General features: G+C 31.7%; 1 pseudogene; it reads left to right on the forward strand.

Moving 5' to 3' along the window:
- Positions 1-1,053: 1,053 nt before the first annotated feature.
- The window catches only part of LOC120084824, a 21,233-nt pseudogene continuing 3,225 nt past the window's right edge, over positions 1,054-19,061 (forward strand).

The raw sequence follows: 19,061 nt of genomic DNA on the forward strand, positions 1-19,061 counted from the left end.
TCCGCAGCTAGACGATTTCTTAGCGCTATCGCTTAGCACTTCATCACATCACTTAGCACCGCAGCTAGACAATTGCATAGCATTATCACTTAGCATTTCATTGCATCACTTAGCGCGCACTGTAGCTACACGATCGTGTAGTGCCATCGTATAGCACCTTCAATGCATTGTTTAGATCCCACATAAAAAATAAACGATCGTGTAGTGCTATCGTATAGTATATCAACGTATTGTCTAGCTCCCATAGGTATACGATCGTTTAGCGTCCAACATCACAACGACCAGCGCCCATTGCTATACGATCGTCTAGCTTTTCATCACATCGTGTACACCTGGAACTAGACGATCACTTAACAACTGAACCTCAACAACGATTTTGAGCAGAAGCTAAAAAACTGGAATAGCAGCTCGACCTCCTTCACTTGTTTCTTCAATTACATCTTAATTTCAACTATAATGACTCCAAATAAATTACAGACTCTTGCTAACACATAAAAGCTCATCAAACAAAAGCCAATTACAAATTTAAATGAGAAATTAAAGAGAATTAAAATGCCCAAACTCATAAAACCATATAAGTGCATCAGTTTCATATTTCTCATATAAAACACCCACCAATCCAAAATTAAACCAAATTGAATGCTTATATGATGCGTTGACACCAATTGTAGGATTGTATCAGCAACAATGGAGGCAACAAGGATTATTTAAGTACTCTAGTTCATTAATTTTGGAAAAATATAAAGCATACTCTTGCAGAAACAAGTGAGTTTCATGACATACCTTTGTAGAACTTCTTCAAAGCTCGATCTCCAGCTGCAATCTTCTCTGAATCTTGTTGCAGTCCACCTCAAGATCTTCTCCACTATTGTCTTGGTACTTTAGAGTGAGTTGTGGGACTCAAAACAAGTCTGAATCAAGGGATTACAAAGAATTACTTACAGCAACAACCTTGTTGAAGAACACTTTCTTCACCACGAATTTTCAGCTAAAATTCTCTTGATTGCATGCCCAAAAATTCACTCCAAACTCTTCAATATATTGTAGACCATCATGCAAGCAAGAGAGTTGCGTGAGTTGCAGCTCATACTTGGAGTAACACAAGGCAATGGTGATGGATCTTATGTGAGCAAGTAGAAGATGGATAATGGAAAAACCTGTTTTTCCTTTTGTGTATTATACCAACTTTTCAATTTACATCAAAATCAATTTCAAAATCAATTTTGATTTTAAAACTAAAAATTTTATTAATTTCATAAATTAATTTTTAAATAAAACTAATTAATTTAATATCAAATATTAAATTAATTTTTACACATATCCATCTTTATGTATTTAAATCATATTTAAATATGAATTATCTTATTCCGTTTAATTCTCAAATTAAACAAGTAATTATATCTCATATAATTACTAATTCCCTTAATTCTAATTTAAACGTTTCAAATTAACTTATCACGCTATTCTAGAGCTAATCCATTACGAGCTAGTAGGAGGACCTCGCGGACCTACAGATCATGGGCTCCAACGATCCGAGATTAATTGGCTTAACACATTAAACCAAATTAACCCCCATTCGTTACTAATGGGTAACTCCACTAAAGCCCATAGTTGTACTCCCCTCACTGTAGATATATTATGTCCACATGATTTAACCATAATCGGTAAGTCGACCCTTCACAGGTTGTTCGTAATAATGGTTGGGTCAAATATCTGTTTTACCCCCAGATTACGTCTTATTCCTCAAGTTCCTACTGATCCTCTAATGAACAACTGGTTTGTGATCCAATCACTAAACCAAACTCTCTCAGCCCAGTGAGAGGATGGGGCCCCTTGTTCAAGACCTGAATTTAGTACTTGAAAGAACAACCTTTCTCCTATCTCTTAATCGGATAGGCGTGAACTTCGTCTTTCAGTTAGAGTTGCATATCTATGATTCTGTTCAAGTGTCTGTTCTTCGAATGTTGGATATTCGCGTATACATACTTCAAGGGTTTTTAACTTGTTGGATTTGTATGTTCAGTGGAAATGTAGATCTTTCTTTTCAGCATCTCCTTTCTTTTCAAGTTTTGATTTGTGCTGAACACAAGAGATTGATACCAAATACTATAATGTGCCTGTGAAGGTACAAGATCGTTTCATTTTATTGTCTATGGCACTTTTACATCATTTTTCTTTGTTCATAATTCCTATCCTAAACCTTTGTTTATACTTATTTGTAGACAATTAAATTAAGTCACCAAGATTTTCTAGGAGAAGCTAATTGTGTTCTTTCAAAGGTAAGTAAAATCTCAGGAGTTGTTTGAAAGTTGTGGTTCAAAGATACTTTTTGTTTATAAAAACTCTTTTACATACGTTCTGTTTATAATTTTTGGCATTGCAGATACTAACCAAACATAGTCGAAGTTTAACTCTATGTCTGAAAAATGGGCATGGAGGTTCAAGAAACTTGGGGTCTCTCACTGTTCGAGCAGAAGAAACAATTGCTTTGAGAAGTGTCGTTGAAATAGCACTGCGTTGTTCTCATCTTGACAATAAAGACGTTTTTTTCTTCAAATGTTTTTTTCTTTTTCAAAGTCCAACATAGTGAAATTGATTTATGAAAGGCAAGTTGAGAATTAAACATGAACTTATTCTTGAATTTTTTAGAAGCACATTTGACTATGTAACAAACACACCGCAGTGCTGTTTAGTGATTAAAAACACTTTCAAACTAATGTTAAATTCACTGTTGTTGTTTCCATTGAAGGCCTTTGATCGTTGTGCTCTTTGTTTAATTGTTTATTTTAGGATCCTTTCCTGAGAATATCTAGTTGTTGAAATTGGAGGCTCAATTCCAATCTGTAAAACTGAAGTGGTTAAAGACAATCTTAATCCTATTTGGAGACATTTATGCTTGAGCATGCAGAAGTTTGGAAACAAGGCAAGCATACGACCTTCTGAATCTTATTCTCATTAATAATATTTTATAGCCTCCTTATTTTTTTTCTAAAAAAATAGTATTAATAATTTCTGGTTTTCTCTTTAAATACAGAATAACCCATTGGTCATTGAGTACTTTGATTTCAATAGCAATGGCAGTCATGAATTAGTTGGGTAACTATTTTATAAATTCATCAATGTCTAGTCTTTACTTTTCCATTATGGAAAAAAATTATCAAAGTATACCTTAAACTAGAATGTGGGAAGGAATTTTATTAGTAGCTAGATGCGATTACTTTTGTAGGTAGGGTTTGAACATATCTATCTCTATGAGTAGATTTTGAGTATTATTCGTTGGTTAGGTTTTGTATGATTCATTGCTTGGTTCATAAATTATGTTCTAGTTTAGTTTTGAAAAGGTACGTTGTTCAAAGTTTAAGACTGATCTATTTTAACATTTTAAAATTGAAGGTAAAAACATTGATTGTTTAAGTATTCGAATAAAATTGAAATTGTCTTATAAATTATTAACTTGCACTTTCTTCATGTGCATATTTCCATTTGTTCAGTAAGCTCCAAAAATCGATGGGTGATCTCAAAAAGCTTTACAGAGAAAAAAGTGGTGCAAATTTTGTTATTCCATCTTCTTCTCATGGTGGCTATGAGAAGGTCGGATCTCTCACATTTCCAAAAATTATTAGTATCGATTTTTTCTTCTTCTTCTTCATATTGATATAATATAATTGTGTTCTTTAGGTTCTAAAAGGTCAGCTGTTTGTTGATTACTACGTTGAGAAAACATAATTCAACTTTCTTGATTACATTTCCAGTGGATTTCAACTTAATTTTATGGTCGCTGTTGATTTTACAGGTACCTTCTATGAAAAAAATTCACACATTCTCTTTTTACTTCAGCCAATTTTGATGTCGAAATTAATAAATTCTGAAGTTAATCGCCTTAATTAGTTATAGAATTTCTTATACTTGGATGTCCCTCTTTTGGGTTAATGAAGATGTTGCATTCATGTTTTATGTCTTCTTAGAGTTCGGTGGCATATTTAGAAATTCGATGCTTTTAATTCCTAAAGTTTTGGGATTCATGGTTTAAGTGCTTTTTGCAGCTTCGAATGGAAATCCCTACAATCCAGATTCATTGCATTACATTGACCGTAGTGGACGGTTGAATAGTTACCAGCAGGTTAGCCACACCACTTCAACTGTACTTCCAAATTATAAATTTAATACTTCATTTAATTTAGAAAGTTGTTAGCTTAGTATAATTGAATTATTCAAAGATTCAATATATTAATAACTTGTTCTTTATTCTATGGGCTGGAAGTTTAAATCTCTATATTTGGTGATCTTTTTTTTGCTTTTGTTGTAGTAGGAGATAAAGATAATAAATATAATTAAAAAAACTACTTGAACTTATGGCAGGCCATAATGGAAGTAGGGAAGGTAATTCAATTCTACGACACTGATCAGTGCTTTCCAGCTTGAGGGTTCGGGGCAAGAACATCAGATGGCAACGTTTCACATTGTTTCAACTTGAGTACAACTCCAACTCAACCTGAGGTTCTTACAATTCTATATTTGTGCTTTTACTTTCAATATTGTAACCTTTAACTCTTTTAAGCTTTATGTTTGTCTTTTTGCTTATTATTTTCCATTCCTTTTAATTGAACATCAACTTAATTAATAGGTGGAAGGAGTGGAAGGCATAATGGCAGCATATGCAAATGCTCTTCACAATGTTTCATTGGCCGGACCTACTTTATTTGGCCAAGTGATCAATAAGACTGCTGAAATTGCTGCCCACTCTCTCTTAGGCACGAGAAATAATGTTATAACATTGTCATTGGGTCATGTTTCATGTTTATGCTAAAAGCCTGTACTAATTTCAGCCATTGCAAGTCTTATGGTAATGTCTTAACTTATGATTATCTAGATTGCAACCTTACTGAACTCTACTGAGTGTTTTGTCCTGCAATCCAGCTCTTCGGTTTTCTCTTGGCATGGAAACCAAAGTACATTCGAGCAGCAACAGTTAGCTGGCAAAAGTAGCAGAGTTTCTAAGGGTAAGGTCTCAAACATTTTATCCATTTATATCTATATATATATATATATATATTTGAATGATACAATCTTCCATTACATATGTTATGCTTACGCCCAAACCTTTATTTTTGTGATCCTTTGAACAACAGTGGTCAGACAAAGATGCCTATAACCAGACATTGTTGAAGCTGGGGGGTTTGTTCAAGAAGAATTATGAAGGGATCCATATTTACCAAGTGGAGAGGGACAGTAAACTCATAATGTTTGTAAAATCATAATCTTTGTATTACTTGTAAGTTGTGTTTTCAAGGCCTGAATTATTATACGCCTTTTAAATTATAATTCTATAGCAGAATTTGTGGATTAAATGTAATATATTTACAATCCATACATGAATAATATGTCATAGCCATAGCGTTTGATGATGATGTGTCATGTTATACTTTTTTACCGAAAAAATGGATTTGGCAAGGGAACTTTAAAAAACGGACAATAATTGATAAAACGGACAAATTCAGGCTTCAATGTTGGTTAAGAATTTAAAAAAAAAAAAAAAAAAACAGGTTTTACTGTCGATTGTAACCGACATTAAAGACCTTTAATGTCGGTTGCAACCAACAAGCTTTAATCACTAAAGACCTTTAATGTCGGTTGCAACCAACATTAAAGGTCTTTAATATCGGTTGCAACCGACATTGAAGGCTATGTTATTGGTGTTATTGAAGCCCTTTAATGTCGATAGGCAACCGACAGTAAAAGGCTTTAATAACACTATCTTTAATGTCGGTTGGCAACCGACATTAAAGCCTGAATTTCTTCTAGTGAATTAAGAGACTTGTGTTAGATAGAATTCTTGATTCCCTTGATTTAAGTAACTTCGACGTTTGCATGGAATGTGCTAAGGGAAAACAGAAAAATGTAAGAAAATTAGGTGCCAACAGATGCTCAAACATCTTAGAGCTAATACATACAGACATTTGTGGTCCATTCCTTACGGCTTCTTGGAATAGATAACAATATTTTATTACATTCATAGATGACTATTCAAGATATGGGTATTTAATTCATGAGAAGTCTCGATCTTTGGACGTTTTTAAGTTTTTTCAAAGTTGAAGTCAACTTCAACTTTGAAAGAAAATTAAGACTGTTAAATCTGACCGTGGTAGTAAATACTAAGGTAGATATGATGGATTAGGTGAACAACCAAATACCTAGAAGAATGTGGAATCGTCCCACAATACACTATCCCAGGAAAACCTAACATGAATTGTCGACTTAAGGATATGGTAAGAAGTATGATTAGTCATTCTTCTCTGCCATAATCTCTTTGAGGTGAGGCACTAATGACTGCAACATATATCCTTAATAGGGTACCTAGTAAAGCAGTAGTTAAAACCCCTTATGAGCTGTGGATAGGAAAGAAGCCTAGTATTAGGCATCTTCGTATATAGGGTTGTTCAGTTGAGGCTAGGCCTTACAAGCCTAATAAAAGAAAATTGGACTCAATAACTATTAGTTGCTATTTTGTTGGGTATTCTGAGCGCTCTCGGGGTTTCAAGGTTTATTATCCCATATCTAGATCATTGTTTGAGACGAGAAATGTTGAATTCCTTGAGGATGTTGAGTTTAAGGGGGAAGATAACATAAGGAAAATTGTCTTTGAAGAGGAATTAGTTTCTTTTCCTATGTGGTTATAAATGATGTTCAGGCTCCAATTTATTTACTATTGAACCAATTATAGAACAAGATAATATTGAAGTCCCTGTTATTGAACTTGAAGTTCAAACTCAACAACCTCAAGAAGTGCCACTACGAAGATCTACTAGAAAGAGAAGAACTGCAATTCCAGATGATTATATTGTGTTTCTTCAAGAACATCAGGATGATGTGGGCATAATGGAAGATGATCCAATCAACTTCCAACAAGCTCCATAAAGTTCTAACTCTCAAAAGTGAATAAAAGCTATGGAAGAGGAAATAAAATCCATAAAAGGCAATTGAGATGAAGGATCTTGGTGATGCTTATTTTGTATTAGGAATTGAAATACTATGAGATCATTCTCAAGGTATTTTGAGATTGTCACAAAGGAACTGCACTGAAAAGATTTTGAATGGATTTGTGTGCACCAGAAGATACCTTGGTCGTTAAAGGTGATAAGTTTCATTTAGGTCATGCCTCAAGACCACACTCGAGACTAAGGAGATGCAGAGGGTTTCTTATGCATCAACTATTTGAAGTCTAACGTACACTCAAGTATGTATGCGTCCAGATATTGTCTTCATAGTTAGAATGTTAGGCAAATATTTGAGCAACTCAGGGATGGATCATTGGAAAGCAACCATTATGAAGTATTTACAAAGAACAAAAGATTATATACTCACTTATTATAGATCATAATTTTTTAAGATCATTGGGTATTCTGATTCCGATTATGTTGGATGCCAAGACACTTTGTGATCTACTTCAGGCTATATCTTCATGTTGGTTGGAGGAGCTATATCTTAGAAAAGTGTTTAACAAACACTTATGGCTTCTTCTACCATGGTTACGGAGTTTATAGCATGTTATGAGGCATCCAATCATAGAATATGGTTGCAAAAATTTTTCACTGGCCTGCGGATAGTGGTGGGCAAAGAAAGACCACTAAAATTATTTTGTGACAATAAGTCTGTATTTCAAACAACAACAGAAGCAATACGAAATCAAAACATGTAAACATAAAGTTTCTGGTTGTTAAAGAAAGAGTTCAAAATGGTCAAATTTTGATAAACACATAGGAACAAACTCTATGGTGCAGATCCATTGACTAAAGGTTTACCACCTAAAGTTTTTCATGAGCATGTTGCTCACATGGGTGTTAGTCACTTTTCTGATTCTATGGTTTAGTGGGAGAATTTTCTTTGACCTTATTTTGTTTATTTTCTGTATAGAATATAGTTGATGGTTTTTGTTTTATTATCTGAACTTGTTTATCATGCATGTGGTTTGGTATAAAGTTTTAAAGAATGATCTCACTAAGGAATTTAGACCGGTTAGAAACAGGCATAATCTAGATCACTTTGCATGTAGTTTCCATATTATCCATCTATACTTGATCTATGTCATTGAATATATTAGAATTGGTGATCAAAGAAGGTTTAGTTATAACGGTAGTGACAAAAGCCATCTTCATTCCGTGCTAATATAGGACATGGATCAGATTGAACTAAAGGGGAATTCTATTATTGAAATAACTTGTATATGCATGCTCAAAGTTTATGTGACTTAATTATATCAAGTATACAAACATAGCCCAAGTGGGAGATTGTTAGATATATTTAAACAATAATATGTTTAATTAAAGTATGGGCTACATATGTGGATTAATAATTTATCACATTGATTATTTTATTAGATGGGACCATATTATGTGATCTAATTAATTAAGATCCTAGATTCCTAATTGAGTATGGATTTAATGATAGAAGCTCATTTCTAGTTAATTAGGGTTTAATGAGAACCCTAATTGAACTAGTATATAAAGAGACCTTAGGGCTATGGTCTCCAATATACCAAAACAATAAGCACTTTGTGTTTCTTGAATCTCATCTAGAGAGGGATCCCACTAGGGCGTTTAGAGTTTTGGTTGAGGAAGACCATAGTCATCTATCATCATCTTGAAGGTATCATTAGTTTCTCAATGGAATCTGGTATGTTATTATTCTTGACAATTTAGCATGAATAATCATCTTGAAGGTATCGTTAGATTTAAAGTATTTATGCTAACACTATATATATATTCATTCAATATTCAAATTCTACCATAAAATTTTAAATTCTAATAACATTTAACCGCGTGCATCGCAAGTGACTTTTAACTAGTGTATATATATATATGAGCATTAATGTACACTGTATATGAGCATTAATGTTTCTTTGGCTCGAGAAATAAACCAGATTTTATTTTAAGGTGTGTGTAATAATAGAAATAATAATTTCGGGGAAAAATTCATAGAAATAACACGCTTTTACTAGCCCAATTATAAAAATATAATCTATATTTTGGAATTAGTAAGGTACTACGCACATATTTTTAATGGTAAGAAGTTTTGGTCCTCTCATCACATTGCCTGAGTTAAAAATAAACTAGTAAATATATATATTGAAAAATAAATACATTGGTCAAACAACCAATAATTTTTATCTTACTCACCTAATATAAAGGTTAGAAAACTTTTTTATCCCCAAACTTTTATTAAAGTAATAATTTAGTCTCTGAACTTTGAATTATAATGATTTAGTCTCTCTACTTTCAGTATTATAACAATTTAGTCTCTAGCTTCACTATGTAACAATTTAATTCTTATACTTTTAAATTTGTAACAATTTAGTCCCTAATGTAAACAAATTTATCAATCAATTTATATTATTTTCATGATGCAAACTTTGTATCTTTATAGAAATATTAAGTTTCTAATTAGTTTAATGATTTATTTATGCAAGAAATCCCATTAAATCTCAATGCTAATTTCTACATAGAGACTAAATTATTGCAAAATTTAAAGTACAAGAACTAAAATGTTATATAGTAAAATTCAAGGACTAAATTGTTATAAAATTGAAAGTTTAGAGACTAAATCATTACAAATCAAAGTTCAGGGATTAAATTATTATTTTTACGAAAGTTTAAAGACTAAAAGTGATTTTTAACCTAATATAAACTCTAGTTAAATTTGAAGTTAAAAATGTTGGAAAATAGAGATTTGCATCCTTAATTGCATGCACGGTTAACTAAGTACTATCAGTATTTGGGATCCTTTATGGTCCCTATACTTTTAGCTTAGGTTTATTAAGGACGATACATTCTCAGTCCCTTATAATTCGTCTACAAAAACAAAAGAAATCTAACTTCTGCTTACCATTTTATACTCTATCGTTTTAGAGATGACTATGTCTATTGTAGCCCTAACGCAATGGTGCGATAGCTATGTCTATCGTCATTTTTCTCATACTTTGTTGTACTTTCATCATGAATATTGTGGTGGAGTGGAAAAAAATAAAGATTGTGATAGATATAACAGTCAAGTTAGAGTTAAGATTGCTATGGTTGTTTTTAACACAATACTTATGAAATGTGGTTGTGCTACAAATAAGGTTAGATTTCATTTATTTTTTGGGCATGACTAACAGGCCCGAAACATACGTCGTTAATAAGCTTCAGACTTGATCAAAAGAAAATTTATAATACTAAACTACTTCTATCACTACAAAGACGTAGCAACAGTAGTAAGTCCGAGTCGATCTGCAAGGAAGCACGATTTTTTTTGTTAAGTTAATTTTCTAATCAAAGTGATAAATGGGGGGTTTTGGTGTGGAAGAGATAAATGCGTGAAATTGAAATAAAAGGGTAAATGTAATATAGAATAGGAGTCTATCTAATTTCTAAAGTAAGAGAGAGTTTCCTATACAATTTCTTTCATTAGACATCAATTAATTACATTTAATCTGTCAACCCCTCAGCCTATTAGAAAATCTAATAGCCCAATTAGCCAAATTCGATGTTAAACCAAATTAGCCCTAATTCAATTTACAACTCTTCCTTCTTAGTGACCTATAAGTTAAAATTGAATAGCATCATGAAAGGGTTCAATTGTTGAGACATACTACAAGCCAAAAAGCCATATCTTATAGCATGATTTATTTGAAAAAGATTATATTAGGGCATACATGCATTTGGTCAGAAAAAGTCTAGACTTCATACATGTGATCCTAATACATGCAACTAAATCAATCAATAGTGCATAGACTATGATGATTTTGCAAAAAAAAAATTCAATAATCCGATTTGTCAGAACAATTTACAAAATCCCATTAAAATTTAATTAAACCATCCCAAAGACTTCACAACAATAATTAGAAATCTCAAGAAATTAAATATATGGCTCTTGCTCAAAGAAACTAGATAGTTATTACCTCATCAATTCATAGAAAAATCCACGATACACATCCGTTCCATCGATTACAACCCAAAACAAGAAGAAAAACTAATCTAAAGATACTGAAAATTGAAGGGAAAGGAAGAGGGATGAAGTTTAACCTTGGCCTTCATCAATTTGGCCCCTTAAATTCAGCATATTTTGACCTACAATCGAAGAGGAGTATTCATAGAAATCATCACAGCGTTGCAACACTAGAAACAGCATTGCAACGCTCGACAGGAAAGGCCACGAGCGCCAGGGAAACATTGCAACGCTGGTGAGGTTGAACATTCAGAATGTTGGAGTGCCAAGAGTAGCGTTGCAACACTGAGTATTCTGTCAAAGACTCAATACTCGATGCTCGATGACTCGATACTCGATGTTTGTTTACTCAGTAGCATTTTACTCGATTATACTCGACAACCTTTTACTCGATGATACTCGATGGCTGATTGTACTCGGTGGAACTCGATGGCATCTTGGTAATTTCAACTCCTTTGAAGATCAAATGTTCAAATCAACTCCAAATTGCTTCAAATTAACCTTGTTCTTCATCAAATGATTAATTTTACCTCTTGATTGCTCGGTACCTACAAAATAGAAAAATAAACATGTAAAATTCGATAACAAGCCCGAATTAAGTTGCGAATAATAGCTCTTTTTTAGAGTTATCAAACACCCACAACTTAATTCTTGCTCGTCTCGGACAAGGTAGGAACACACAAAATAGAATATAAAATAATTGAAGACATGCTAACTTAATTCACAATGTTGTTACTCTAGTCTCAACAGTCAAATCGAATGAAATTTGAAATCAAGAACGAAAATAAATTATGATCAATCAATGAAGCACAAGTTTAAAAATGATTCTCAGTCTATTCATGCATGAGTAAGCCTAGAGTTTTGCTATTTAAGCTTGCACAGCCCAAAAAAGATTTATAAAGTCCTCATCTCGTTTTCTCCTACTCTGGTTCGATTATCGACCTTGGAAATGCCATACTTGCAAAAAAGAGGGCAACACTAAGACAAGGGTGCCTAAACACAGAAAGATAAAATATAAAGGGCATTTATTTACCTAGAAAGCTAGCTTTCACACCCCACCGTCGAGAACCTATCACTTTTTTCTCACAGACCCTAACTAGACATGGCGGAGGTAGCTTTTTTCACCTCTATCCATGCATACACACACACTATTTTTTGCAGGCACGCTAGCATATGCCTCATTTTTTTTAATGTTTTTTTTCTCGAATTGCAACTAATTTATTTTTCTTTATTTCATTTTTCTCTCTTTTTTTTATTCACAGTAGGCCCTATTTTATCCACTTTGTCTAGTTTTGCTCTAAATCAAGCATAGTTACTCCTAAGTCAAAGGTGGACCTTTCGAGGTGACAACAAAAATACAAACCAGATAACCCAATTCTAAGTATGCAAGACTTTAATTTCGCAAAACGATGACTTAAAGATGCATGAGAGACAAGAAAAAATTTTAAATTTGGGCTAAAATCATGATCATGTTTTCCTAATATTCCTTCATGCAAATTTTATTACAAGAAAAGTGCGTCATAAACTATCATGATAACAACAGAGCAAATAGCAAGCAAGACAATGAAAGCACACAGCATACTACCCGAAGGGTACCCCACCCCCAACTTAAAATGATACATTGTCCCCATTATATCTTAAGTAAAGCTTAAAAAAGAATAAGGGAACAAAAAACCTCCCCTGATAAAAATGTCGCACACGGGATTGTGGTGGTCGGGCATCTCCTCCTCGCTCTACTAGGCTCTTGAGAGACCTACAAAAAGAGAAAAATATAAAAGAAAGACTACAAAAGAAAACCTACAAAAAAAAAAAAAACAAAAATTTAGCAAAACTAAAAATAAATAAAAAAAAAAACAAAAAAGGAAAAAGAATTTTAAAACCTGACTGCCTCCAGGAAGCACAAATTTTTAATGTTGGTTGCTCGACGCGACCTGTCCCTTATCAAGGCACAAAGAAATTCTCATATTTCTATGGCCCCTTCTTAGATGAAGCTCGGTAAGGCTATAAGGCTTTTCATCTTTTGAAAAGAACCAGATAGGTCGAATTTGATATTTTTCATATTGTTTGAAAAAAGGGAAAAAGAAAAATCAAAAGACTCAAGGACTAACTCAACAGAAAATAAAGACTCTGACTCAACTAATTTGACTGATTCGTGAGGTGAAGGTGAGCAAAATTAAAAAATAAGAGAAATACCAGTACAAAGAACAGGACGAGGCTTGGGAGCCTCTTACTTTTTTATTTGAGATTTTTCCAAATTAAGCCCATACTCATACTTAATCTCACAAACTTGTTCTTGGCATGACAGAGAATAAACATTATCATCTAAATCGGTCCATGCTGAAGGAACTCTTGTGAGGAGAACCTTGAGCGGAAGCGAATCAATCAAATTCCATTAATTATCGAATACTAAATTTACAGTAAACATACAAATAGATATGCATTTACATTAAACCACGGTATGCTTTTACAAGTAAGGAGTTTAAGAAATATCACATTTGAAGAACCTTTCTTTACGAATCCTCCCTCAAACGGTCACGAATAGTTTGAAGACCTTCTTCAAGAATTTTCGAACCAAAATTTGGACACAACCATAATGGAGTCCTCGATATTCTTAGGGTGAGAATCGAGGAGTGGTAGGCTCTGACTATTTTGGTTTAGAGGGGAAAAGGCTTAAGGTGGAAGAAGAAGATTGAGAAGTATCACACAAGAACTCAAAAGTTATAGAACATTTCGGTTATTTTCTCTCAATCGTTCAATCACAAATCGTCCAGTAGAAGAGAAAGAAAAACTATTTTTCTTTTATTCTCCTATTGCTCAAAAACGAATAACCATCCCCACTAAAGTGGGTGGAGAGAAAAGATGGGGAAGAGAGTTATAACTCCCTTCTTTATTATTCAAATAATAATAATAATATAATATAAATAAATATGATAACTAACTTATCATATTATATTTATATTAAATTATATGTTATATGAAATATAACTTATAACCTATAGTTTTAATATTGTATCACACACAATATAAACTATAGTTTCTTTTCTCTATTTTATGGTATTTAATATATATCTCATTTATATTAAATTTAACAACCATGAATCACATTTATAGAAAATATATTTGAATCTCATTCAAATATTTATTTCCTCCCACTAAGCTATAATGTATCAAATACAGTATGACAATTATATCACATATAATTGAAATAAGTTAATTATATTATATATAATTAAATACCTTTATTATTTGAATACTTCAAATTAATCCAAAAACTGATTCTCAACTAAATCCTTTTGAGCTACCAAGAGGATCTCATGGACCTATAGTTTGAAGCTCCAATAGTAAATGAATAATTAATTAAACTCTTTAATTACGTTATTCATCATCCGTTAACTGTTGGGCATTCCGCTAAAGACTGACAGCTGCATTCTTCGCACTACAAATATATTTCTATGTCTATTGGATATAACCAATCAACAGTACGATGACTCTTCACAAATTGCTCGTAAGTATAGCTAGGCCAAATTATCGTTTTGCCCCTGTAGCTACATCTAACTTCTTAAGTACCACTGATTCCTCTAATGAACAATAGATCATAGTCCTACTATGACTAAACCCCTCTCGGGACAGGAGAGGGTAGGGAGCCTGTCTCTTATACACATCTAGATGTGTATAAGAGACAGCAATTTAGGTTATCACCTAAACGTAATCTACCCTTATGTCTCCATATACATGTTTAAGTTACAATGATTACCTTGGTGTTAGTTTATTGATTTGTGGTTAATGCAACTAAAATATCACATATTTTATAGGCAATGTGAATAAAATATCTTATATTTTATTAATCACATAATGAGTTTGCTCATACAATGTTTACAAACTATAGGACCCTACGAGATTTAGGGTATCAATCCCAACACATGCGTATTCCCTAACAAGGTCGGCCTTAATGCCACAGATGTAGGATGACTCTAAATGATTTTTTGCACACTCAGAAAGATCATTAGCACATTCATACATCAAGAAATCCAACGTCTTACCTTCGTCGGAAATTCGAAGGACCAGCTGCTCTGCGGAATCATCGATGCAAGTATCTCCATTTAGCTTGGCATCCTCAAAAGATGATTCCCAAGACTCCTCCAATCTTCTAACTGATCCAGTAATCTGAACGATGTGGTTACTCAGACTCTGAAGCTCAGCTCTAACCTCATGTTCGAAATAGAGGTAACTCTGCTAGAAACTGATGGGTTCCTGATAATCATAGGGGCATTCTTGCACAAACTCACCAAAGCGATTAGAAAGTTCCCTAACTATATCCTCTAAAGAAATACCTGGATTGGTAGACTGATACGACATTGACAATGATGTTTGGCTAGACAACTCCCAAGGAGGATAATATTCCCACTCAGGACCATGCGAATTCTGCATCTGCATATTTTCCATAATTTGAACAATAGAGGTTAGTTAAGATATTTGATCTCTAAGCTCACGAACTCTCTTACCTCTTGTGTTTCCCGTTGTTCCATGTAGCTTACTTGAAGTGCATAAATGTTTATATTTTTTGCCATTGAAAAACAAATAGACACGAAAGAAAGAAAATATTTTTTAGTTTTTAAAGTTTAACAATCAATTCTAACTAAAAGATATTAATTGGCTTGCTTCCCAGCAACGACGCCATTTTTGGCAGGCTCGGAACTTACGTCGTTAATAAGCTTCAGACTTGATCAAAAGAAAATTTATAATGCCGAACTACTCCTATCACTACAAAGACGTAGCAACAGTGGAAAGTCCAAGTCGATCCGCAGGAAAGCGCGATTTGTTTCGTTAAGTTAATTTTCTAACCATAGCATAAATGGGGGGTCTTGGTGTTGAAGAGATAAATGCGTGAAATTGAAATAAAACAGTAAATGCAATCTAGAATAGAAGTCTATCTAATTTCTAAAGCAAGAGAGAGTTTCCTATGCAATTTCTTTTATTAGATATCAATTAATTACATTGAATCTGTCAACCCCTTAGCCTATTAGAAAACCTAATAACCCAATTAGCCAAATTCGATGTTAAACCAAATTAGCCCTAATTCAATTTACAACTCTTTCTTCTTAGCGACATACAAGTTAAAATTGAATTGTATTAAGAAAGGGTTCAATTGTTGAGACATACTACAAGCCGGAAAGTCATATCTTATAGCATGATTTAGTTGGAAAAGATTATATCAGGGCATACATATATTTGGTCAAAAAATGTCTAGACATCACACATGCAATCCTAATACATACAACTAATCAATCAATATTGCATAGGCTATGACAATTTTACAAACAAGAATTTCAATAAACCGATTTGTCAAATCAATTCATAAAAATCCCATTAAAATTCAATCAGATCATCCAAAGACTTCACGATAATAATTAGAAATCTCATGAAATTAAACATAGGGTTCTTGCTTAAAGAAACTAGATAGAATTTACCTCATCAATTCATAGATAAATCCGAGATACACATCCGTTCCATCGATAACAATCCAAAACAAGAAGAAAAACTAACTTAAAGATACTGACAATTGAAGGGAAAAGAAGAAGGATGAAGTTTAACCTCGGCCTCCATCAATTTGGCCCCCTAAATTCAACATATTTTGACCTAAAATCGAAGAGGAGTATTCATAGAAATCATCATAGCATTGCAATGCTCGACAAGAAAGGCCACAAGCGTCAAGAAAATGTTGCAACGCTGGCGAGATTGAACATTCAAAACGTTGGAACGCCAGAAGTAGCGTTGCAACACTGAGTATTCTGTAAAAAAGACTCGATACTCGATGCTCGTTTACTCGGTAGCATTTTGCTCGATTATACTCGACAATCTTTTACTCGATGATACTCGATGGCTGATTATCATATTTTATTTAATCATATTTTATCTCTAACTAAATCTAATTCACGTCAAATAAAAGAAAATAATTATTAAAAAAAAAAGTCTATTTGTCTAAATTGTTTTTGTAAAATTTAAAATCTAAATTTTCTCTATAAATAGTCGAGTTAAACAGTTAGTTCATATAATGTATGTTTTTTTTTTAAAAAAAAAAAAAAAAAAAAAAAAAAATTTGTTAACCAATTCTTCCAAATCCTTTATGTTTTTTTTAGCATTCAATTTATTTTTTATAAAAATTTCGTTAAGCATTATTGCCACATTTTTTGTGCTTTATTTTCTTATTCCTTAACATTCTAAATTTTTTCTTTTTTCAGCTTATCTAAGTAAGCATCAACTATAATTTTTCTATTTATGTATCTCTTTTTTGTTCTTTTTTTCCTGAGGAATAGAAGTAGCAACTTATCTCATCTCCATTTTTTTATTTGTTTAAAGTAGTTATCTTTTTCAATTTTTTTCTTACCATTTAACATGAATGGTGGTTTTTTTAAATAAAATAATGGTTTGTTTTTTAAGGAGTTAAATATTAGTTAAAAATATATAAGAAATATGTTTTTATTTTTAATAAAAGTGATTATCTTTTATTTTAAAGTCTTCTTATAATAAATGTAAATATTATTAGCTTGTTTGTTCTTTTGTCATCAAAGATCTAAGAAATCAAAATTCAATCCGAAAACTTTAAAAAAAAAATTGTAAAAAACTTATTGATTCAAATTTGTTTCGTATAATATGAAATTTGTTTAAAAAAATATAAAGAAAATATTATAAAATATAAAACTATCATTTTAATTTATATATGTACATTTTATTTTCAATATTATGAAACATGTACGTTGCACATATTTTTAACTAGTGTTGAAAAGAAAAAAAGAAATATCTAAAGTAGAAATATTGTAGGTGATGCTTACTCCTAGAGTTGAAAAAACCTTAGAATATTAAATAATAAGAAAAAAAACCCATAAATGTGGCAATGATGCTTGATGAATTTTTTTTTTTTTAAAAAAAAAAAAAACCGTAAGTACTACAATTTTTTTTATATAAAAAGTTAAGAAGAGCAGGCTAACAAAATTAAAACCAAACAAAGAAGAAGAAAATGGAGAATAGATATTTGATGGAAACTCAACTATCTATAGAAAAAATTTAGATTTGAAATCCTAAGTTGATTTCAAAAATAATTTAGATAGATAATTTGTTTTTATTTTTTTTTCCTTTCTTTGACATGGAGTAGATATTAATTAGAAATAAAATATGACTTTTTCAAAAAATATATATTTTTCACTTTATTTAGTATGAAATAGATATTAAATGTAATCTCATTTTTAAATGTTTTTCTTTTAATGTGAAAGAGATAAAATGTGATATTTTTTTAATTATTTTTCTTTTAATTTGAATTTGAGCTAAAATTTAATTTTTTTTTTATTCTTTTTCGTGTGAAATGTGATCTTTTTAATGCGTGAGTGCCAAAAGTGGGGAAATTTTTTTATTCTTAATGTGAATGCCAAAAATAGAGGGAAAATGTGATTTTTAAGATAATTTTTTTCCTTTTACGTGTGAAACTCAAAAATAAGGAAAAAAAATATTTAATGATATAATATTAAATTACCTAAGATAAGACCATCATCTAAAGAAGGCAAAGGGGGAAATTAAAGTTTATAAATTTTAGTATAGATTTTAACACTACATCTCATTAGAGTAAATCTATATTTACAGTATCTAAAAGTGGCTATGGAGGAGTCATTTTCTTCTTCCGCTCCTTTTAGTGATTGGTTATGGAGTTATTTAATGTAATTTTACATTAAAACAATTAAAACAACAAAAACAATATACCATTCCCGTGTAGATTTTAGATATTTGATTTTATTTGCGGAAAATTTAATTATCTCTACCATTTGATTTCAATAAATCTTAATTCAAATTTTAAATTAATTAGATAATTATTTTATCCATATTAAGATAGGAATAAACATCTTAAAAACCTAAATAATTAACGGAGAATAAAAAAATCATACCTCTACATGTAGGTTTATAATTCACATGTAAATAAGAATAAAAAATAAAAAATAAATTATATACTATCTATATTTAAACTCTATCTAAAATATTCTAAAATCTAAAAGGGTTATGAAAATAATAATTATAAAAAAATTAAATTTAACGTG

Source organism: Benincasa hispida, chromosome 9 (genome assembly GCF_009727055.1).
Source record: "Benincasa hispida cultivar B227 chromosome 9, ASM972705v1, whole genome shotgun sequence".
Taxonomy (NCBI): Eukaryota; Viridiplantae; Streptophyta; class Magnoliopsida; order Cucurbitales; family Cucurbitaceae; genus Benincasa; species Benincasa hispida.